General features: G+C 37.8%; 1 pseudogene; it reads left to right on the top strand.

Moving 5' to 3' along the window:
- Positions 1-982: 982 nt before the first annotated feature.
- Positions 983-24,531, top strand: part of LOC100619644 (probable 28S rRNA (cytosine-C(5))-methyltransferase) — a 32,002-nt pseudogene continuing 8,453 nt past the window's right edge.

The raw sequence follows: 24,531 nt of genomic DNA on the forward strand, positions 1-24,531 counted from the left end.
AACAAACCCTCTTATCTAACTCTCATTTTACAGATGAGGAAACCGAGGCCCAGAAAGGCAATGTGACTTGCCCATTATCACATACACACTAAGTGGAAGAGCATGATTTGAATCTGCCTCCACATTCATCATGGTTTTCTTTGGACCAAATAATGACAAGGAGGGTGGCTGTCTATCCCTGACTCCCTCTGCACTGGGATGTGATAATTTGGCCTCTTCTCATATTCAAATTTGTAAGAGATCAGTTTGGTGTTAATCTTTATACTCTTGAGTGAAACTTTTTGTGTCCAAAAGGGTGGCCCATTGACTTGAGGAGCATGGGAAGAACCAGTTTTTGAAATCTGGTTTGCCTTATTACTCATTTATTCAATTGCCCTTTCCCACTTCCAATCAAGGGAATATGATTATTAAGGGAATACAAAGATATAAAGGCTGCTTTCTTCATCATCTCAGAAATCTAGTAAAGCATCATTGTAAAACGACAGAGATACTATCCTCCTGTCCCAATTCTACTTATGGTGTATGAGATATTTTGACTTTGAGGCATAGAAAGCATATCTAGGTGGTACTACCTGGCAACTAGATATTCAGGAATGGTGCTGTTGAAGAGAGATCAGAGCTGGGGTAAATGAAAGTTGGGCTAGATGGTCTCTGAAATCCCTTCCAATTCTAAATTTATGATCTTCGGATGTAGATTGGGGAATTGCCCACACAAAAAAGGGAATGGATGAAATGTCATAGGATCAATTGCAGATAGAGAAGAGGTTCTAAGAAATTCTTGATGAATAGCCCACATTTATAATTTAGGAAGATGAGTAGATAAAAAATTCTTCAGGGAAAAAATGGACAGAGAGGTAGGAATTGAGCCAGGAAAATATAGTGTCATAGAATTCAAGGATAAAAGATAATTATGAAGGAGGGAAGAAGTGGTCAATAATGTATAACACTGCAAAAGATGTCAAGAAAGGTGAGGACTGACAAAATGGCTATTGGATTTGGTGATAAAGAAGTCATTAATGACCTTGGAGAAAACAGTTTCAACATAGTGATAAAACTACATTGTAAGTCATTGAAAAGGAAATGTTGAAGAAAGTGGAGTTAGATGAGCATTAAGCTTTTCTTTGCTTGTAATTAGATATTCCCTTCATTTCCTGGCCATTTCTAAACCATGATATTTAGTTTTCTTCTGGCAATCTTTTGTTTTTTTTTTTCCAACCCAGTATCTTGATTCTACTTCTTGAGACCCTGGCCTTTAATAGGTAAATGCTGACCTTATCTTGTCTTAAACCATGCCTTCATGCATCTTCTTGGCCATTTGCAAACCATACTTTTCCTTCTTCATTTTCCTATAGATATGATAAAGCAGCAACTTGAAAATATGGAAATATCCACTACCCTGCCCCTGGCCCTCCAATTCCTCACAAGAAGATGATGAATTCAGATTAAGACGTATTGATTTTGGGATCTTTTCCCTTTATAGTTCTCCATTATGGGCTGTGTTTCCCTTTAGAATGTAAACACCTTACTTACTTAACTATTGCTTGCTTCTATTTGATCCCCCAGTGCTTGGCACATAATCACTGTTGTTTGTCTTTTGTTTTTGAAGAGAACCATTGACAACATCAGTGATATGTGCTGATTGCATGTGAGCTGGATTTCAGTGAGGCAGAGTTGCACAAAGCCCTCTGCCTCACTCTCTCTTCCAGAATCATAGCAGTCCAGCGGCAAGACAAATGTCAGGACACCCGGGGATGGCTTGGGAGACCTTGGATGACCTTGGCATCTTTGACGTCTGACCAAGCTCTAAGTGCTCCACAGAGCCAGCTTCAGCATCCTTCTGGAACAAATCGGTCTCATCTGTCTATCCGAATCCTTGGCATAGACATTCCCCAAAGTCACCAACAAGTTCGGGGCCTGGTGTATGGGGTGTGCAGGAGGGGCTAGCACCTCTGGTGTGAGGGCTTGCCAACCCCTTTCCATGACTGTTCTTCCACCTTTGGTGTCCATCTTTTGCCTGACTCCCACTCGTGGCTCCTAGAAAATGTAAAACGCACAGTGCCCATTGCCTCAGAAGGGCTAAACCAGGTTAAGGGACATATAGTATGTGCTGAATGCTTGCTCATTATTTAATTGCTTCATCTGGGAATTATAATCTGTTGGGAAAAAACAGTAGGAGGGGTAATGTGAAAGGGGCATGAGAAAATGGCATGAATGATGGGGCAAGGCCATGTAGGAAATAGGAGGGAATGGGACCAAAGAAAGGAAGAGAACAGAGTCATCCTCTGAGGGGGGATGAAGAAAAGATGGGTAATGACAAAGAGAGATTTTAAGAAGTGGCAAAGGGGAGCCGAATGAGCTCATTTTGGGTGACTTGTGTTTCTTCGTAAAATAAGAGAGGTCATCGGAGTGCCGGGTTGGGAGTTGAGGGCTTCAGGGCAGAAGAGAAGGTTTTCATGTGTAGATAATTAAATATGAATAAGAGAATTACTGTTGTGGAAGCATATTAAAAAGCTCTCTTTTAGTTTCTTTAGAAATATTAAGAAAAAGTATTATTCTTTAAAGCCCTTTCCAAACTCTCAGGAAAACCTCTTGGAAAGGAGGGTGATATAGGTCAGGACAAAAGCAAAAACAACAACAAAAAGCTTTTAATTAGGAGAATAGTTTAAAGGGTAAACTTCTCTCTTAATCTCCAGAAGAGATTAGACTAGGGGGCTACTCAGTGGGAAAGTGCTCTCATTCATTCAACTGCAGGCACTTTCACTGTCTTCTCTTCAATTTAGATTGCCAACATAGTTCTCTGAGAGGGATGCCACTGATTCTTCCAGGGGTGAATGGTTTAGAAAGAGCAAAATGGCAACTTGGCTACTCAACAAAATCCAAAATGTTAACCCAATCTCTTATCCGTTCCTTGTTCAAGATTCCCATCAACATTGCCTGAAATTTTCTTGGAGCAGTTATATAGGAAGGCGTGGGGGACTATATTTACCCACCATGCCTTAAACTCTGTCCCATTCCCTCCCTATTTCCATTTCCAGCCTTCCTTGGCTTTCTTTGAGTCTCAGGTAAAATCCCCCTTTCTACAGGAAGCCTTTCCCAATCTTCTTTAATGCTAGTATTTTCTCTTTGTTGATTATCTCTAATTTATCCCTCATTAGCTTGTGAGTTCCCTAAGGACTATTTTTTGCCTTTCTTTGTATCTAACATTGCTTAGTATAGTGCTTTGCTCAGAAGGAAAAAAAAATTTCGACCAATTGACATCTCTCTTTCCAAGCTAGAAATGACTTGGATACGAAGATATATATCTATATCTTTATGTATTTCAGTATCCGTGTGCGTATGCATGTGTACATATTGAAGTATATATATATATATATCTCAGTATCCAAGCACATATATATATACAAATATATCTTCCATTATATATATATATATATATATATATATATATATATATATATATATATATACACATATATATGTATATAAATTGAAAGCCTAACTTTCTGCCCTACTAACGACTCTAAGACAGAAGGGCAAGGGTCAGGCAAATAGGAAAAGTGACTTGCACAGGATCACAAAGCTAGAAATCGTCTGAAGTCACATTTGCACCCAAGTCCTTCCAACTCTAGGCCTGGCACTCTATCGGCTGTGTCACCTAGCTGTCCTGGAGAGATTGATATTAAAAATGAAATTGAATTGTTTTTGAAATTGAATTGTTTTTGGCACTGCATCCTAAATCTCAGATACAGCATTATTAGTATTAACATTTTTTCTGTGACATTGTAAAGCAATAGAGACCTAATTATGGTTTGCTCTCATAAATTAGTAGTGGCTCCAATCAGCAGTGCCAAGATTTCTGGCATTTGGCTGCTTATGAGTGGGTGTAGGGCAGAGGGTGGGGGTGGGGGGGTCAGAGTTGCACTTGGGAACATGCCATGCTAGAGACAGATCAGAAAACAAGGTTTTGAATATTCCCTAGATGCTGTAAGTCGAATGATCTGAAAAATTGATTAATTTAATATACTAAACATTTCCTAAAGGTCTCTCATGTGAAATATATTGCATAGGTTTCTGTGTATACAAAAAATAGGTGTTACGTCTCTATTCCTTGCCTCAAGGAGTTTATAGTCTAGTAGGATTTAAATGACACAAACAGATTTTTTAATTGGCAACAGTTAAAATATTGCTGGAACATTGTATGCAACATTTAATGGATGAATCCCTGGATTTCATTTTAAAATATATTCTGAGGCTTTTGAGTTTGTTTGTTTTTCTTTCCTCTCAGCTGAGAGAAGCGTTATATTTTCAGAAATTTCAAGCTGCCGGATTGAGTAAATTTTATATTAACTGTTTCTAGACTCCATGTAAGAAAATAATAGTTAAGAAATTGCTTATCCAGAATGTAAGAAGACTGCAGCATCAGCTGAAAAGCCAGCATGTGACATGTTTTGCTCATCATTGAGAAGCATAACCACATGCTGTGAGATATGGAGGTCCCTGCTGTGAAATGATGTACTAGGTATTTGTTGGGTATTTTGTATTGTTGGGCTCTTTGTGTCTTGTGGTTAAAGCAATAAGTAGCAGAATATGTGAAATGAGGAGAAATAGATTAAATATGATTCGTCATTCTGGGTTACACACAGTTAAACTGCTTAGAAACAGCAGCTTCAGGGGAACATGATTCTCTCTTCAGCAAAGTAAGAAAATCTGGGCTTTTATTTTCAGAAATATAGGTTCAAGGCAAATTCATGGGCAAAATAGATTATTTTTTCTTTTCCTCCTTTCGCTTTCCTAGCACATTGATATCACCAGGGGGCAGTTTGGGCTCTTTCTGTCCCATCTCCTTTACCCAAAATGTGATGGGAAGCAGGTTCAGGTAATATGAATAACCTCACCTGTTTTCTGCCAGGTAAACTTAAGGGGACTTGAGAGACTATTTGGAAGAAATGAAGATGCTTTGAGGCCTTTGTGGTCTCATGGAAAAAGCTCACTTGAGAAGGAGATGTTTTGCTAGACATCTGGGGAAAGAAGATTTCAGGGTTTGGAGTCCCCATTTCTCAAACTCTTGTCAGTGACTGACACCTGCTGGGAGATAACAGGGGTGGGGTATTTTTTTGTCTTCAGAGAAATTTCTGGGAGCACAGAGGTAAGTGGGAACCATAGCAGAAGATAAAGACAAAAGAATAAAGGACTGACTCTGTTAGAGTCACAAAGTCAGGAAAACTATTTCTTGCCAAGACAGGGAATTCTTACAGCAGAAAAGGAAAGAGGCTCTTACTCCATAACCATAGGCATTGTGATGTTGGAGACTCCACAGAATTACAGGAGTTTTGTAGCAAGAGGAATGAAGAGGAAGGGCACAAAAACCATGTTTTGGATACTTCAGAGAACTGTAAGGGGAGTCACATGCTAAGAAACTGTGAGAAGACATAACTGCTGTGAATTATATATATGTATATATATAATATTTATATATGGCTGTAACTAACTAAACTTATGTAGTATGATGAGGGAGTGTTACTCACTAACACATGTTTTTCCCCCATAATATCTATTCTGAGTTCTTTTTGTAATTTTTTTACCTGTAAATCAACAACTTCCTTCTTTGAGTTGTACTACTTGTGTGAATGCAAGGTGACTTGATGGCAAGACTCTGGACAGTACCCCATAGTGATTTTTCCAAGATTTTGGGGTGGGAATGATGGCACCATGGTGTACAGCAAAGCTATGAACTGGAAGTCAGGAAGATCTGGTTTCATATCCTGTCCTTTACTAGCTATGTGATCATGGATAAATCACAATCTCTGTGAGCCTCAGTTTCCTCACTAAAAAAATGGATATAATGATAGCTGTAGGACTGTTGTGAGGCTCAAATGGGATGATGTATACAAAGATTTAAAAAACCTTAAGGTGTTTTGTAAATGACTGCTATTACTGTCTCCAAATAGATTGTAAGCTTCTTGAGAGCAGAGGCTATTTTTCATTTTAGCTTGTGTATCTTTAAAGAATACAATGTCTTACATATAGTTGATACTTAATGAATATTTGTTGAAATGAATGGAGCTTAACCCAAAAGATGAGGACCCCACCCCAAAGTCCTTTTGGAGAAAGTCTTTGACCCTAAAGTTACATATATAATATTGCCCACTTTCTGGTAAAATTTACTGCTAAGAGTGCTGCTTCTTCACAAGAAGAAATTGCCATCAGATTGGCAAAGATGAGAAAAGAGGACAATAGCAAATGTTGGAGAGGCTGAGGGAAAATAGGCATATTAATGCACACTTGGTGGAGCTATGAATTGGTCTGGCTATTGTGGAAAGCAATTTGGAACTGTTCCCCAAATGTCACTAAACTGCAAATTATTTGACCCCAGAAATACTACTGCTATGCCTATGGTCAAGAGGTCAAAGGAAAAAGATAAGGACACATATTTACAAAAATAATTATAGTAGTTCTTATTACAGTTGGAAACCACAGTGGTATTCTCCTACTGAGGAATGGCTTAATAAATATTGACATATGAAGGTAATGGAATAGTGGAATAGCATAAAAAAATAAAGAAATTGATAGTTTAAGAGGAAAATGGAAAGACTTTTACGAATTGATGCAGTATAAAATAAGCAAACCAGGAGAACAAATAATACAACAACAATAATATTATAAAAACAATTATGAAAGTCTTTAGAACTCTGATCATTGCAATGATAATATGTGAGTCAAAGAACTATACATCAAATATAGCCCTTATCTCCTGCTACAGAGGTAATGGACGTAAAATGGAGAAATGGACACACATTTATAGAAGTGCCAATGCAGAATTTGTTTTGCTGAATTGTGAACATTTATTATGAATCTTTTATTTTCCTTTTAATTATTCAGTTGAGGGAGCAATGAGAGGGAAAGATAATAGATGTTTATGAAAGTATTTTTTTAAAGAAAGAAGGAATTTCTTGTCCTCTAGACATAAGTTTCCAAAGGAACCTGCTTCTATTTTTTTTTTTCTGTTCAATAGACAGAAATTCAATGGAAGTAGGGTATGTATGGTATTGGGTCTGAATTCAAGGGTGGTCTCTAAGAGTGAGTTTGAGATGATGGCAAGAATAGACAAGTGTAAATAGTCATCAGAGTAAGATATATAGATTTAGAGACCCATATTCCATTGGAACAAGGATATAAGGAATTTGGTACAAATCACACTGAATCCTCTCTTACTCCATATGTCAACACATACACATAAACAATAATCTAATTTCACCAATATGGATACTATTTTATAGACATTATATATAAAACTTCAATTTATATAGGTGAAATTAGGTTAGCATGAACATTGTAGGTAGCATTGAAGGGGAAAAGACTTCCCCAAATATCATACTGAGGAAGGAAATATGTGTAGGAAGATAGATAGATTCATTTCCAAGTATGTTGGGCTTCTGTCAGAACATTCATGAACTTAAAGTCTGGTCCAGTGTCAGCTAACAGATAGCTATTTCTCTTTCTCCAACCTAAGAGAATGCAACTGTCCATTCTGCTTTACTATATCATAGGGATGCTCAGAGAATATTTATACATATGGTAGAGTTGAAAGGTAAAATCAGGTATAAATTGTGCTGACTTGACAGAGGGAACTCACCTCATATTAAAATTAATGAAATCTGTCTCTTTGAGCCCCCTTCTCAAAACTTAATTCTCTTCTGGAAGCCCTGATCTTGGGTCAACAAGAATTTTATTGCTATTGAAGTAGGTGCCAATGGCCTTTCATTGTCTATTTCCACTTATAATCCAGCATGAATATGCTCTGGTAGCATCCTATGTCCCATCTCGACAAACAAGTATAAAAGAGGCCACCAGAGATACTGGGTTTTATTTGAAACAAAAATCATTCCTAATCATTTAGGAAAAGATCTAAGAAAATGGACACAAATTACAAAGGAGAAAGTCAAGGCCATTAGCCTTTATCAGAGATGAATCTGACTGACTATGTTCAGTTATCTATTACATTTTTGATGTAGTTTCATTTTTTTCTCCTTTGAGCTGTGAAGTCAGGGAATGGAAAGATATAAACAAGAAGTTAAAGGAGATGATAAACACCAGTGAAAGTCTGCAGGGAAGTTTATAGTGCTCAATAATGGAGCTCCTTTGCAACTTGATCTTGGTTATTTGAACCTAGATTAAAATTTTCACTCTTAGATGCTAAGTAGAGCATCCTCTACAAGGCCATTATCTGTAGTTACTTTCAGGGCACTTAGGTGCTTAATGTCACTTTCCTTTAATACTCATATTTTCCTTAGGCAAACCCATGGAAACATTTAATTTATAAATTCTGTAGCTTTACACAGAAGGCAGCACAGTAAAGGGGAAGACTACCTGGGTTGGAAAATATGGCTTTGAGTCCTAGCTCCCAAACTTACTATTAACTGGGAGTCCCATAAATCACTGGGAAATCACTTCTCTAAACCTTGGTTTCCTTAAGTGTAAGAGGAGGACATTAATACATGTACTAACTGCTTCACAGGGCTGCAGCTTTGTCGACTAAAAAGGGCTGAATAAATGTGAGTGGTTGTAAGAGAAGCCTTAGCAACAGGCTCCTCTTGTCTGATGCTATATTGAAGACCAAAACACTCCTTGGAGAAAACCAGATTTGAGGAGGGAAAGATCACTAAAGTCTGTAAAATCATGACAGTTATAGATAGGGTCAGTACTTACTTATGCCTAATTTGAGCAGGCAGATGCTTCTGGGCTATGATTTATTTGGCATAGATAGTCCTCATGCTCCCAAATCTGTCTCCCTCTTCAGCCTTCTATAATTCCTAGAATTCTAGCCACTATAGTCATTTCTTTGAGTTAAATGGTTCTTTTCCTCTCTAGAGAAAAGACTATGAAAAGGTAAATAACATTACCTAGCAGGAGTTGAGGCGTAAAGCCCTTAACATTGCTAACCTGATCACCAATAAATTAATCCATATTATTTTAATCAAATTAGCTAGCTATGTCATGGAGAATAAGTAACTTTATTAAGATGCACAGTTAGTAAAATATTAGCTAGGATTTGAAACCAGATCCTTTGATTACAAATGATTTTATTTCCAATACATCACATATGCTTCTGCTAGAGAGTTTGTAGACTTCAAAGCAAGCTAGGTCTGGTGGCTTAATGTTTACAGAGTATAGAAACAAAGTACAACCGGGGTTGAATTTGTGCCTGTGAAAAGGAAATGATACCCCTCTTTATTCCCTCTTCTTTCCCTCCTATCTACAATATTAGCAGCATTATCTATAAAACAAAATGATCTGAGAGATCAAACTATTTTCCTAAGTAGTTGTGTATATGTGTGAGAGACAGACAGAGACAGAGAGACTGAAGAAGACAGGAGACAGGAGACAGAGGAGAGACAGAAAGAAACAGAGAGAGAACAGAGACAGAGAGACACACACACAGAGACAGAGACAGACAGAAAGAAATAGATGCAAAGAGAAGCAGAGACAAAAAGACATGGAGAAACAGAGGGAGAGAGAGAGAAAAAGAGAGACAGAGAGGAGACACAGAGACAGAGAGAGAAAGAGAGAGACAGACAGACAGACAGACAGAAACAGAGAGGAAATGAAGAAAAAGAGGATCCCAGCACGGTGACTTAACTATAAGGTAATCTTGGCATTCTGCCTTTATCCATTCTTTTTAAATAATCTTTCAAATTATTTTGTTTTATGGATTGTACTCCTAATATTTCAGGTTGCTAATTTCATTTTCCAGATTCTTACTTCATATCCAGACCATTATTCTCAACATTTTTTCCAAGGGATAATTAAGTCATCTGGGTTGATTACTGACATCTTTTATGGAATTCATAAAATAGTTTGGCTTTTTCCTTTAGATTATTGAAGCTACTTTGTATGAACTACATCATGGTATGTAGTCGAAGGAAGTAGTAGAAGGTGCGGGGGGAGGAGTAATGAGGAGAGATGCCAGCTTCTTTTCCATTGGCACTCTACCCTGATACCTTTCCTGGTGAGAATGAGTCAATCTCTGTGTGAACTAGGGTCGGATAAACGAGACTTTAAGTCTCTATTGAATCAATTAGGCAAAGGCTATATAATAGGGACAAAAACCTTTGGTTAGCTTGGCAGTCCTGAGGATGTATATGAAGTGTGCTGGGATTGACAGGAAACTTGGTCACTCCATCTATAAAATGATAAACCTATTCAAAAGCTGGGGATCTGAGTTTCTAGTGGATTAGGGTAGAAGCCATGTAACTGAGCCCCTGAGTAGGAATTCCTGAGGAAGGGAAAGATGGATCCCTCAAACAGAGCCTCACAACAATGGGGATTACAACCAGGGCAGTTGTATCACCTCTTCAGAGGTTGCCAAACTGAACCACCTCTGGGTGGAAACTTGTTCCACCTCCTTCCTAATCCTTCCCAGGTTAGCACCTTTTCCAGAGGTCCGTTTACACTGTGCTAGTTATGACTGTGCTATGAGCTCAGATAAGTCTTGGCTAATTCTTTAGTCTAATTTTGGGGTTTGTCTTCATCCTTAATTTCAGAATAATTTAGACTTCAGAGTTTTTTTTTAATTTTAATACTTAAAAAAACTTTGCTAAGGAAATAAAAACTAATAGTGGTATTACTGGGGTCAAAAGGTATACACAATTTTATAACCCTTTTGAGTATAATTCCAGATTGCTTTTATATTTGGATCAGTTCACAGTTCCACAAAGAATGTATCAGTGTTCACATTTTTCCATATCCCTTCCAACATCTGTCATTTTGCCATTTATCATTTTAGTCAATCTGATAAGTATGAGATGACTAGGTTTATTTCCTAAGGGGAGCAAGGAAAAAGGAAAAGAAGCTATATGTTCTAAAATATTAATAGCAGCTCTTTTTATGATGGCAAAGAATTGGAAACTCAAGAGATGTTCATCAGTTGGGGAATGGCTAAACACATTGTGGCATATGATTGTAGTGGAATACTGCTGTGTCATAAGAAATGACAAACAAGATGATCTCAAGAAAATTTGGAAAAACTTATAGGAAGTGATACAAAGGGAGGTGAACAGAACCAGGAGAATATTATACACAATAACAACAATAATATACGATGATCAACTGTGAATGATATAACTTTTATCAACAAGTCAAGGATCCAGGACAACTCCAAAGGACTCACGCCAAAAAAGGATATCCACTGACATAGAAGGAACAGATGGACTCCAAATGCAGGTTGAAACATACCACTCTTCACTTTATTTTCTCCATGAATTTTTCTCTAGTGTAAGAAATATGTATTTTATTTCACAACACTATAAGAAGTGAAATACATATTATATGATTATATATATCATGTAACAACCTATATTATATTACCTGCCTTCTTGGGAAGGGAGGAGCATCTGGAGGGAGGAGAAAAAATAAAAAAAAATTACAGATTTTTGGACATAACTAATGTCCAAACTAGTTGTTTGGACTAAATGTCTAAACTGATTATTTCTCTTGGATAAGCACCTTTATTATATTACAGAATTATAACAAATCATATGTATTATTATTTTGCATGTTGTTGTCATATAAAATAATAATAAATGGTTAAAAAACTTTAAAACTTTGCTAAGATATACAACTATATACATAGTTGTTGCTCAGTCATTCAGTTGTGTCCTATTCTTTGTGACCCCTTGGACCATACTGTTTTAAGGGGTTTCTTGGCAAAGGTACTAGAGTACTTTCCCATTTCCTTCTCCAATGGATCAAGGCAAACAGAAGTAAATGATTTGTCCAGAATCATACATTTAGTAAGTGTCTGTGACTGGATTTGAACTCAGGTCTTCCTGACTCTAGGTCCAGTGCTCTATCCACTGAGCCACCTAGCTATATCTACTGGACCTCCTAGCTATATCTACATAAATACATACAAATATACATATGCATATATATATATATATACACACACACATACATATGTATACATGTATTAGCCTAAAATCACCAAGACCATATATAATTTCCACAAGTAAATTATCTTTTATGATGATATTGATTTTTGGGAATAATATAAACACATTTCATGAAATCCTATTTGTAGAATACAATGTCAATTGAGAACAGAGTAAATGGGGGTGATATAAATATTGGCTTTAGCACACCTCCTTTAGTTTAGATTATCTTTGACATTTCTGCTGTAGTTCTTTTCTCTTTATTGAACCAAACCCATTTTTCTTTGCTCTTTCCATCCCGTCACTCCTTTGTCAGGCCAGTGGACAAAGGAAACCTTCAGGAGAAACATTTATCTAGCTCTCTTCATGGTCTGCCAGAGAATCAAAGCCAATTTCCACCTCTTGCTCATTTAAATAAACATCAAATGCCCATTCATATTGCAGAAGATTAAGAAAATACTCAGACAGAATAGTGATTTAAAGTAATTAGAATTTTAAAACCTACCCGTTGTTGGAACTGAATTCAAATACCTCATAAGCTATTTCTTTAAATCCTAGAAAGGTATTAAATTTCAAAAAAAGTGTTATTGATACCTTTTGTTTTTACACTACTATTTTTTTCTAGATATAATCCCTACCAGTCCCCCAATCCTATTTTGTAACAAAGTAAAATAAGTAAAAGCAACATATCTAGCATTCTGTTTATATTTTATATTCTCTCTGTCTCTCTGTCTCTGTCTCTGTCTCTGTCTCTGTCTCTGTCTCTGTCTCTGTCTCTCTCTCTCTCTCTCTGTCTCTCTCTCTCTCTCTCATATGTACCCATTTATTTGCATGTATTCTTCCCCACTTGAATATATTCTTCTTGGGGTTAGGATTTTTTTTTTCCTTTCTCTGTTTATCCAGCATGCAGATACCTAGTAAGTGTGTAATATGTGCTTGTTAACAGTCTGATCTTCTCTGAGAGGAAGAAATTTATTTAGAGCTAAATCTTTCTCCTGAAATATGGGTTCCTACGGTCTTTAAAGATACCAAGGAACAAAATGCTGTTGCTTCTATCCATTTACTTGCCAGCAGCCTTCCCCTTTCCCTGAGGAGTGACTGACCTTTTACCAAAAAGTACAGGTACTTGACCTTAAGTTCCTTTGTGATATCAACGATCATCGTTCTACATTGTTCTCCCTCCCCCCAATTTAGTGAGAGTTTTGGGGGAGTAAGGAAAAGCCCTCTCACTTTTTGTCTGTTCCAACAAATAGGAGAACCATTGTGTTCTTAGGGGATACTGAAGGGTTAAAAGCTATAAACTTCATGGAGAGAAAATTACTTGTAAGGTTGGCTTTAGGCCTGAAGAGGCTTTTACTGACAATATATCTGTTTCTATATCTATAGGCAGAAATTGAAACACAGGATAGAGGTGGAGAGGGATCCCTTTAAAGTGGTTCCACCATAGGGGTTTCATTTCTTTATCTTTTCTCCAATTCATTTGCATGGAGAACCAAAAAGAATCTGGAGTTGAGAAAACTGGAGGGCCTTAAATTCAGACAGCCTGAGGCATTTTGCAGAAAGAAAGTACCTAAAATATTGCTGAAGAAGTATAATTTGGCTCTTGGACATTCATAGGGATTACAAGGATTTTCTAACCCTAAGTAAGTTAGAAGCAAGACAACGACACTGTCCTTGGTGAATTGAAAGTTGAGGTTAAAAAATAAACTTAATGCCTTCAGGCACCACAGATAGCCTGTTCTTTGCTTTAAAATAAACAAAAATAAACAAAAAAGTCTTTACCCTGGTGAGATGAAGACTTTCCTTTTAGAGATGAAAAACTATCATGGTCAAGATTCTGAGAAATGACAGATCATCCTTAGGGAGGATAAAAGCTGCTAAGAATTTTCCCTTGGTAAATAGTGGGTATGTGACTTTTCCAAAATAAATGACAGTGAAATCCAGAAGTAGGAAGCAGAGAGAAGAAATACAACCTCATGTTTGGTACAGACACATCTGGCAGTGTCCAGCACCACTGTTCTACCATAGCATTGTCTAGAGGTGACCCTTTGAAAACGGCAGGGAATAATACTCAGGAAAGATTATGTGTCATGCCCATACAGCTAGCGTACTACATACCTGACAGAGAGATAGATCATATGAAGCCAGAGTGTTAGAGGTGTGGGTTTATATATGCACCATGGAAGTATGGTCTTTATTTGTATACATATATTCCACTCAACATATATTCCACTCTTTCAATTGGTGGTGTTTGTATTTGTGGAAGAGCATGTCAGGTTCATGGGGGAAATGTTCTATTGCTTCTTTCTTATAATATTATTTCATTAAATGCTTTCACTTTGAGTTAATTGTGCCTTCTGGCTGACTAGTAAAAGTACATACATTGTTGGGGTCTAATGAAGCATATAATTTTTTAGAAGTATGCTTTTTAATAATAATGGTCAGGATAATTGGGGTAGAATGATTTCTCTAATTTTAATTAAAAATTTTCTGGACAAAGGGGACTGATGGATTAGTGGATCAGGGTCATTCTGCAGATATAGTTTACGTAGATATTGTCAAAATATTTAGCAAAATTTCTCAAAAAGATTGTAGAAATGTGAGCTAGATCATAGTAGTTAATTGGATTCAGATGAGTTCAATAGACCAAACCAAAGAATAGTTATTAATTTATACCCCTTCTTCAAAGATCACCTCCAGTGGAGTGCCCCAGGGATCTGCCTTTAGATTCTCCCTTTAATACACACACAAACACACACACACACACACACACACACACACACACACTTTTATCATTGTTGTTTCAATTGTGTTCCACTTTTTGTGACTTCATTTGAAGTTTTCTTGGCAAAGATACCTGATTGGTTTGCCATTTCCTTCTCCAATTCAATTTACAGATGACAAAATTGAGGCAAACATAGTTAAGTGACTTGCTCAGGGACACACAGGTAGTAGGTGTCTGAAGCCAGATTTGAAATCAGGAAGCTCTCTTCCTGATTTCAGGTCCAGTACTCTATCTACTATGCCACCTACCACCCCAACATTTTTTTTCAATCAAGAATACACATAAAAGAATAGATGGTATGCTCAAGAAGCCTACCGATAACATGAGTATGGGTGCGACAGGGAGTTTAACAGTTACCCTCAAAAAAATAGTTACAGGCTATAAAAATGAGTCTAATTCAATTTTATTTAATATAAAAAATTAAAGTCTTTTGAGTTAGCAAAGTAGCATAATGATAATAACGATATTAGCTAACATTTCTAAAGGTGCCGGGCACTGTGCTAAACACTTTACAATTATTATTTCATTTGATCCTTATGACAACCCTGGGAGGGAGGTGCTATTATTATCCTCATTTTTACAGAGGAGAAAACTGAGACAAAAAGAGGTTAAGTAAATTGCCTAGGATCACATAGCTGGTAAGTGCCTGAGGGAAGATTTGAACTCTGATCTATTCTGATTCTGAGCCCAGAACTCTTTGCACTATACCAACTTGCTGTACCCTAATGAATAAACAAGGGGCCAGCCTCAGAGTCCCGAAACTCTGGGTTTAGGTCTGACTTGTGACACATAATGGCAGCATGACCTTGGGCATGTCATGGAATCTCTCATTATCCCCCAGGAAACGACGTAACACTATAAGCTACAGAACAATTATTGATCTGCATTGGGGGTGGGTGGGTAGTTTCCTCACTATGAGTTCTCTATACCAAAAACATTTCAGAAATGGACCCAAATTCACATTATGTGGTTGCACCAAATGTGTTTGTTTGGAAGAGATGACAGTGTGGTCAGGGGTAAACCAAAGTGTCCGAGTCAGGACCAGGAGCTGCTTTGGGGTCCAAAATTCAACTTCCAAAGTTGAAGATGGCGGAGTTGTAGTTGCATAGAAGTTCATTGAAATAAACTCTTGGGATCTAACTGGGCTTTGAAGTCAGCACAAGTTAATGGCATATTATGATAGACACAAAAGCTAATGAAATTTGGGCTAATTGAAGAGAGGCGTAAGGTTTAGAAGGCAGTGAGGTGGCACAGTGGATAAAGGGCTGGTCCTGGAATCTGGATGACCTGGGTCCAATCCTCTCTCAGGAGCAGGACCCATATACATTTTGGAGGGAATAGTACTCTCTCATGCCATATAAAAATTAAAGGGCAAGTGCAGAGATATCTCTTGAAGGAGATGGAAACAGGAATCTAAAATACTCAAGGTATTAAAACCTAAAAGGCATTAAGACTTTTGGGATGCTATATATACAGATTAGTTAAATACAAGGTAATCTGGGAGGGATGGCACTAGCAGTTGGAAAGACTTCTTGCAGAAGACAGTGCATGTTGGTAGAAGAGAGGGACTCTCTGGGCAGAAGGAAGGAGGGAGTGCATTCTAGGCATGTGATGGGCAGGGCAAAGGCACAGACCTGAGAGATGTTTTGTCTGGTGCAAGGAACAGAGAGTTGGCCAGTTTGGCTGGATCACAGAGTTCAAGAGGGAGAACGATTGCCAATGAGGCTGGAAAGATAAATTGAGGCTATATTATGAAGGACTTTCACAGATGAACAGAAGGGATTCTATTTGATCCTAGAGGCAATAGCAAACCAATGGAATTGACTGAGTAGTGGGGTCAAGTGGTCAGATCTGTGATGAAGATAGATGACCTTGGTAGCAGTGTATAGGATGGATTGGGGTAGGGAAGATCCTTTAGGCAGGCAGCACAATTAGGGTCCTACTGCAATAATATAGTCCAGAGGTAATGAGGACTTCATTTAAAGCGGTGGAGGGATCAGATGAAAGAAATGCTTGCTGTAAAGGTAGAAATGGCAAGATTCAGCAACTTGATTGAATATATGAGGTAAGAGAGAGTGAGGAGACAGGGATAATGTGGAAATTATAAACCTGGAAGTCTGAGAAAAGAGTTAATAGACTAAATTAAGCATCTACTTTATGTGCTGGGCAATGTGCTAAAGGTTGAAGATACCAAAAGAGGCAAAACATACTTTGGAAAGAAGAAGAGTTGGGGTGAGGTAGGGTGGAATGAAAATGAATTCAGCTGTGGACATGTTGAGTTTAATATGTCTGCAGCACATTCTGTCTTTCCTTTGTAAAAATAAGGCAATTGGTCTGGAGCTCTAAGGTCCCCTTCAGCTCTAACATTTTATGACTCCAAGACAGTCCTTTATATTGCCCACCTGACAGGGTTGTACTGAGCAAAGTATTTCATACTAAGAGCTACTAAACTGCTCTGGGTTCACGTCACCCTTAAATTATTTCAGCCTGGAACCCTTGCAGCATAAAAAAGTCCGGACACCACTAACACTGAATCCCTTGGCACAAATAACTGTTCCCTTTCCCTGTGGGATTTTCAATTTAATATATTTGGAACTGGCTATATGTAAGGTATTGTGAATTTTTTAAAGTTTTCTACACTACATGTAGTAGTGGGCTTCAGTTTGGTGAGGATAGGGAATATCATGAGAATGTGAGAGTTTTGACCAAGTCCTTTGGATGCCAACTGGTGTAAAATTGATGCTCGTGTTTTTTGTTTTTGTTTTTGTTTTTTGTTCCCATGAAACCCAAGTAAAGAAGAAATTTCCCAGCACACATTTCAGACTTTTAGGAATGCCATTAAGTAATATTGTTCAAGGTGTCTACTTTTTAATAAACCCGGGTTCAGTTTAGGGGCATATTAGCTTGGCTTAAAAGATGGAAGTTTGTAAGTAACTTTGTGAGGGAGAGCCCTGCATTAGTGCCTCTTTCTGATAGGTCACTTTGGATGGGGATCCTGTGCTACAAAAAATCTGGCATTCAACACCCCCTGCAAAATGGTACTCGACTTTTTCCAACCTGATTTCAAACTGTTCCCCTCAGTGAAGTCTCTCCTCTAGCCAAGCTGGTCTATTCACCTCCCTGCTAACTTGTGTTTTGTTACTTCCTTACGATGTTTCCTATGCAAGGAATAGCCCTTTTCTCTGTCATCAGCTCCATCTGTTGAAATCCTACCCAACCTTAAAGGTTTAACTCAAATGCCAAAGCCTTTCCTGCACATGCTCAATCACTAACATCCTTTCCATTCCCCCTCCTTCATTTCCTTCTCTGTTTCCATAGCTAATGGGGAAGCTTTTGACTCAGTGAGAAAAAGTACTGGCTCTGGAGACAGAAGACCTGTGTTCAAATTTTGCCTCAACTCCTTACTGCATATGGGACCTATGTACAGTTACTTTCCCCCTTGTGATCCTTAAATTCCTTTCCTGTGAAATGAAGATGAAATGCCCACCAAAGTCCACTCCACCTCAAAATTCATGACCTCATTTCTTTAGGTCATGGTCACTCATGTATGTCTCATACCCATTTACTATATTGTAATCTCCACAAGGGCAGAAACTATCTTATCTGAATTTTCTGTTACCTAGCACACTGTTATCCTCATGATAGATACTTTACAAATATTTGTTGAAGTTACTTGACTTGATCATTTAAAGTTTATTAATATTACTATTTTAAACTCTTACCTTCTGTCTTAGAATTAATTCTAAGTATTGGTTCCAAGGCAGAAGAGTGGTAAGGGCTAGGCAATGGGGGTTAAGTGACTTGCCCAGGGTCACACAGCTGGGAAGTGTATGAGGTCATATTTGAACCTAGGCCTCCCATCTCCAGGTCTGGCTCTCAATCCATCTAGCCACCTAGCTGCCCCACTTGACACATATACTCTTACTGATGGACTTCAGTATCATTTTAGTGTAAGTTTGAATGAACTGCCCTTGTGAACCTTGTGTAAGCAAGAGGGACAATCCCCTTGGTTTGGAGGATGGTTTTTGATCATGAAATTGTCTTTGCTCTACCTACTTGGTGTGTACTCTTAAAAACAAACAAACTAATCCACAAGCAGAGGATAAACTGTGGGAGTAAAAACACCGACGAAAAGCAACTGCTTGACTACAGGGGTGGAGGGGATATGACTGAGGAGAGACTCTAAATGAACACTCTAATGCAAATACCAACAACAGGGAAATGGGTTCGAGTCAAGAACACATGTGATGACCAGTGGAATCATGCGTAGGCTATGGGAGAGGGAAAGGTGGTGGGAGGGGAGGTGGGGAGGAAAAGAAAATGATCTTTGTTTCCAGTGAATAATGTTTGGAAATGACCAAATAAAGTAATGTTTAAAATTAAAAAACAAACAAACTAACTAACTAATTAAGTGAGTGATAATAAATGGGAACACACTGATAGGGGTTCATGAGCAATAGTGGTAGAAATCCCAGGCACCTTCAGGATTATACTTATAACTCTGAGAGAAAGTAACAGTTTCTGACCTCAGTGAGACAGTAATAACCATTGCCTTCAGGAAAATTACAATTGCCAGTGACAGGATGAGTTGGGAAAGTAAGCCTAAAGGGAATTCTACAAGAGTAATAAAAATACTAACATAGCATAATCACCCTTGACTAAACCAACTAAATACCTTAAACTTAAGTAATACATCCTCTAACTACAATAAGCAAAGTTTGTACCCCCAACTCCATTTATGGGTAAGAATGGTTAAAAAGAATATGAGAACTAGCAGGTACTCTAATCTGCTGTCTAACATTACAGAGCAGTCAAGTCTTCCTATTTACAGGCTTGCACTTTAGGATTTCTCTTCTAAAGCTAAAATACATTAGTAGATATATGCTTTCCTTTTATCTTTACTATCAAAAATGTAGCAGTGTTATTTTTTCCCCCTAAAAGAAGATCTTTTCTTGGATAAATGAAGTGGAAAATAAAATTACTAGAGATGAAAGCATATAGGTTCAATAATAATAATAGCTAACATTTGTGTCTCCTGTGTGTGAGGCTTTGTGCTAAGTTTTCAACAATTATTATCTTATTTGAGCCTCACAACAATCCTGGGAGGAAGGTGCTATTATTATCCCCATTTTATATTGAGGAAACCTGAAGGTAAGTGACTTGTCCAGGACCACACAGTTCCTAAGGGTCTGAAGCCACTCAGGTCTTGACCTTGCTTTATCCATTGTACTTCCTAGCTGCCCAGTAAATTCACATTGTACAAGCTTTTTGTTACTTTTTCAGGGCATTTATCTATAATTTCATTGGTAGGGGGAAACTCACCAGGAAGGAAACTTCTTTCACCAATTCAGATAAATAAATATTCTACAATTAATTGCCTTAGAGAGCTGACAGAGGGAAGTAAGAAATTGAAATAGTTTTCCCAGGGTCATATACCCAAAATGTATAAGAGGTAGGAATTGAATACAGGTCTTTTAATTCCATTACGGACCCTCTGTCTCCTATGCCACTACTGCTTCTCTACATATAGAAATAGGTGTATGTTTCTAAATGTACATAGAAATATATTTGCAAAAATATTTCTATCTGTATATATGTATTTCCAAATGCATATAGACATATATTTCTATCTCTCTCTATATTTCTAGATGTATATAGAAATACATTTCTCTATATATGTATTTCTAAATGCATATAGAAATAGATTTCTACCTATATATGTATTTTGGAATATACAGAAATATATGTGTATGTACTAATTTTTATATAGAAATATATTCATACACAAACACATGTATGTGTATACATGTACATATAAGAGATAACCCAGGGCAATAATGAAAGAAGTATATTTGAGTGTGTATGTAGACATGGGAATGTATGTGCATCTGTAAATGTATCAACATCAACCCACATGTTTATGTATACACATACACACATTCACATGTATATCTACACAGAAATTGATTTCTCCTTTTGTTATTGCCCTGAATTATCTCTTTCCTCTTTTCTTTGAACTTCTGTGAGCATTTTCCTTGAGAAAGCTGATGCCTGGTGAAAAGAAACTCAGCATCCTTTAAAAGGAGCTCTTCCCTCTAAAGACTAACTTCACTGTAAAGCAATATTTCTCAGAGCTGGAGAGATAAGAGAATGGAGAGGGAACACTTCCCAGTAGCAGCCAAAACCTAGCAGCTCTGAGAAGCAGCTCAGAATCAAATGAGGAAGGTGCTTGGTTTGTTAGTGTGTGGGTAGGCAAGTGTGAAGGATGCCAGGGGCTTCAGGAAAATTCTATTGGGAGGGATGTGTGTGTGTGTGTGTGTGTGTGTGTGAGAGAGAGAGAGAGAGAGAGAGAGAGAGAGAGAGAGAGAGAGAGAGAGAGAGAGAGAGAGAGAGAGAAAAATAAAGAGAGAGAGAGGGGGGAGGGAGGGGAAGAGGGAGAGGGAAAGAGAGGAGGGGGAAGAGAAAGAAAGACAGACAGAGGAGGAGAGGGAGCCAGTGGGGGGATGTAATACATTGTCCATTCCTGACTCTCTACTGGGTGTGGTAAAAGACAAAGCTAAGGAGATATAAAAGCAGCATTTCCCAGGAAGAGTGGGAGGCAGGCAATATTTTGGGGGCAGTTCCCTAGGTAAGCTTCAAGGGGGAACCACAGAAAGACTTAGGAAGTATGAACAGCAAGAGATCTGTTCAAGTGGCTGGGGGAGTTCATAAAATGTTATCTTCCTGCCTGGTTCTGTTTCCTGCAAACTGGTTGCCTTTTCACCAAGTTTCATGATCCTGGGGAATGATCAGGTAGATTCTAGAGTCCCAGAAGAAAAAGATGTGGAGATGGTCTGATATTCCAACAAAATAACAATAAGAGGAATAATTTACATTTATATATTACTTTAAGGATTGTAAAATGCCTGTGTGGTGGATTAGGATGCAGTTAGTTATTTCAACGGTCTTATACAAAGCATACTGATTGCTAGATTATTGCAAACTTGGAAGCAGACTTCGGCAATGTTTAGAATTAGAATTTAGAATAAAGCTAAAAGTGACCTCAAAGGTAAATCTAATTTTACAGAAGGAGAAAAATAAGCTCATCCAAAGTCACTTGAATGCAGCTCTCTCTAGTTCAGTTCATTTCTTTCTGCTCTACCACACTCATCTGTTGCCATGGCATATGGCTCTGTCCTTAGTCCTGTACTGCTAAGTACTTTTTTTCTTTTAATCAACAACTGGGATGAAATTATAAAAGGTAGTGTCACATTTTTAGGTTCTTTCCAGTTCTTCTTATCTGTACTTTTCGTTCTTATTTCTGAAGTGGTGTCCTGGCAGCCACTTGACCTGCCAGTTTGGTCAATGTTCACTTGTTTTTAACCCCAAATCTACTTTTATGCAGACTCTTACTTGAGCCCCGGATTCTTAGTCTGTGTGTCCCTCTAGTATCATCTGTTCCTCTTTCTTGTCCTTACCTCCTAAAGCTTTTCTAGACCTTCATCTTCACATAGTTTCATTTAATAGACTCTTAGTTTAGTTACTTACTAGCTTGGTCTTAATGGGTTGTTTTTGCTCAGTTGACTCAGACTCAGGAGTTGGACTAGAGACAGCTAATACCTTCTAGAGAGAGTATTTACATGTTGGAAATGGGCAAACAATAGAAATCAGGGCTTGATTTATTTTTATTGCTGCTAATTTCCTAGACATGAAATTAGTGGAGAAAATATTACTAGTACAGGTGAAACTTGTGTGTTGTACATACATTTTCTCCTTAGTTTCTTCCAGACAGTTACTAGACATGAACCAGCACACTTTTGTCCAGCCTGGAGGTTCCATCTCTCAGAGGGGTAGTTTCAGTATGAGGGAAAATTAATAAGTAAAACAAATGTCCATTTTCCATTGATTTCATATTTACTCTTTCCACTAAATCCTTCTTATAGTGGTATTAAATTTAAAAACGTTGTTATCATGTTTCTGAAACCTGAATATTTTGAAGGGATGCCTATTGATTTATAAAAGCATAGTAACCTGGTAGAGGCATATGTCATTTTGTCTCTGAATTGTCTTTCCTAAAGCAATTAAATTATGACTCCACATTTATGCTTTATAACTCAATGCAGTTGGGAAAGCAGAATATACAGATGAAATATCTGTGAAAACGCACACATCATTTGTGGAGCAAGGTAAGAAGTTAAAATTAGGGGCAGTTGGGTGGCTCAGTAGATTGAGGGTCAGTCCTAGAGACAGGAGGTCCTGGGTTCAATTTGACCTCAGATACTTCCTAGTTGTGTGACCCTGGGCAAGTCACTTAAGCTCCATTGCCTAGCCCTTACTGCTCTTCTGTTCTAGGATCAATACACAGTATTGATTCTAAGAAAGAAGGTAAGCATTAAAAAAAATTAAAATTTGTATATGGCATTGGACCAAATATAGGACATCTCTTATACAGTGTATTCCCAAAGTCTTAGTGTAGTTTTATTCCATACTACACTGACCTAAAACTGTGCAAAGACTATTGAAATACTCTGTATAAGCCGCAACTCTAAAATGAGGCTTTTTTGAAAAGAAAAAAAAATGCAGATTTACACTGAAAAATAATCCTTTGAGACTGCATTCAGGTTTTATACAAGCCAGACTTGGGAAATAAATGGAGCTTTCTTTGGGCTAATATATTACAATTAACTGCATACTTAGTCACAGAAAGGAGATGCAAAGAAGAATAAGGCCAATAACAGAAGGCTTCCCAGAGGAGGTAGATTCTGAACCATGTTTTGAAGAGGATGACAATACTTTTTCGGGGTGAAAAGTGAAAAGGTAAGACAGGCAGCAGAAATGGGCCTTTTTCAAGTCCAACAAAAGCTTCTCATCCCTGACTTCAAGATAACAACTTTTATCTGCTATATGCCAAAACCTAGCTCTGAAGATCAAGAGACTTCTTGCAGATCTGTCACCCCAGGAGTGCAGGGCTTTCTGGAGGCTGGGATAGTAACTTCTCTTGGTCTTATCACTGATGCCTGTAATGTTGAGAGACGGGACAACGATGGCCTTGAAAATTCCATTTTGTGTTCATATTCAGAGATGTTAGAACTTCCAGATCTAATCTTGAATCAAACCATACATTATTTTGGACCAGAAAGTTGACCAGGGAAGAAAGAGATTGTGTCTTTATTGAGGACTCTCTACCTCAAAGCCTTGAAAGAATTATGATTTAATTGTAGTGTGTACCACCTCCACCAATCCAGACCTCATTCTCTTTATACCATAGTAGATGCTCCATGAGTTTTTGTTACCCCAAACTGACCAACGACCATCCTTTCAGTGATTAGATACACACACATAAACAGGTGAAATTCAAGTATTTTATTTGGGAGACATGGAGGTAGGGGAAAGGAGCACAGTGTCCCCTCAGTCATAATTTTGGGTAATTTGGTGTTAAGAAGCTCTAAGATCCAGGGGAGAACTCGTGTCAATTGATCTCTGTGATAGAAAGGACATGGCCAATGCTGGGAAAAAGCAGGAGCCAAACTCATATAATGAAGAGTACCATTTTTGAAATCTAAACATAAAGAGAATGGAGAGTGGAGAACTAATCCCACATGTTATTGTGTAGCTCAAAAGGAGGCAGAATAGACATTTCTAGACTCTTCTCTGAAAGACTTTTTTTATTCCTCTCAGGAGCAGAAGCAAGAATTTGGGGCCAGGAGGCAGTTCTCTCCTCTCCTCAGAGACGGGAAGGATCAGATTGGAATTTTATCAGCTCCCTTAAATATTGTTTGCCTGGGGGATATGATTGAGTTTCATCTAACTTGTGATCACTTTGCTATTTTGAGAGGG

This window comes from Monodelphis domestica, chromosome 4 (genome assembly GCF_027887165.1).
Source record: "Monodelphis domestica isolate mMonDom1 chromosome 4, mMonDom1.pri, whole genome shotgun sequence".
Taxonomy (NCBI): domain Eukaryota; kingdom Metazoa; phylum Chordata; class Mammalia; order Didelphimorphia; family Didelphidae; genus Monodelphis; species Monodelphis domestica.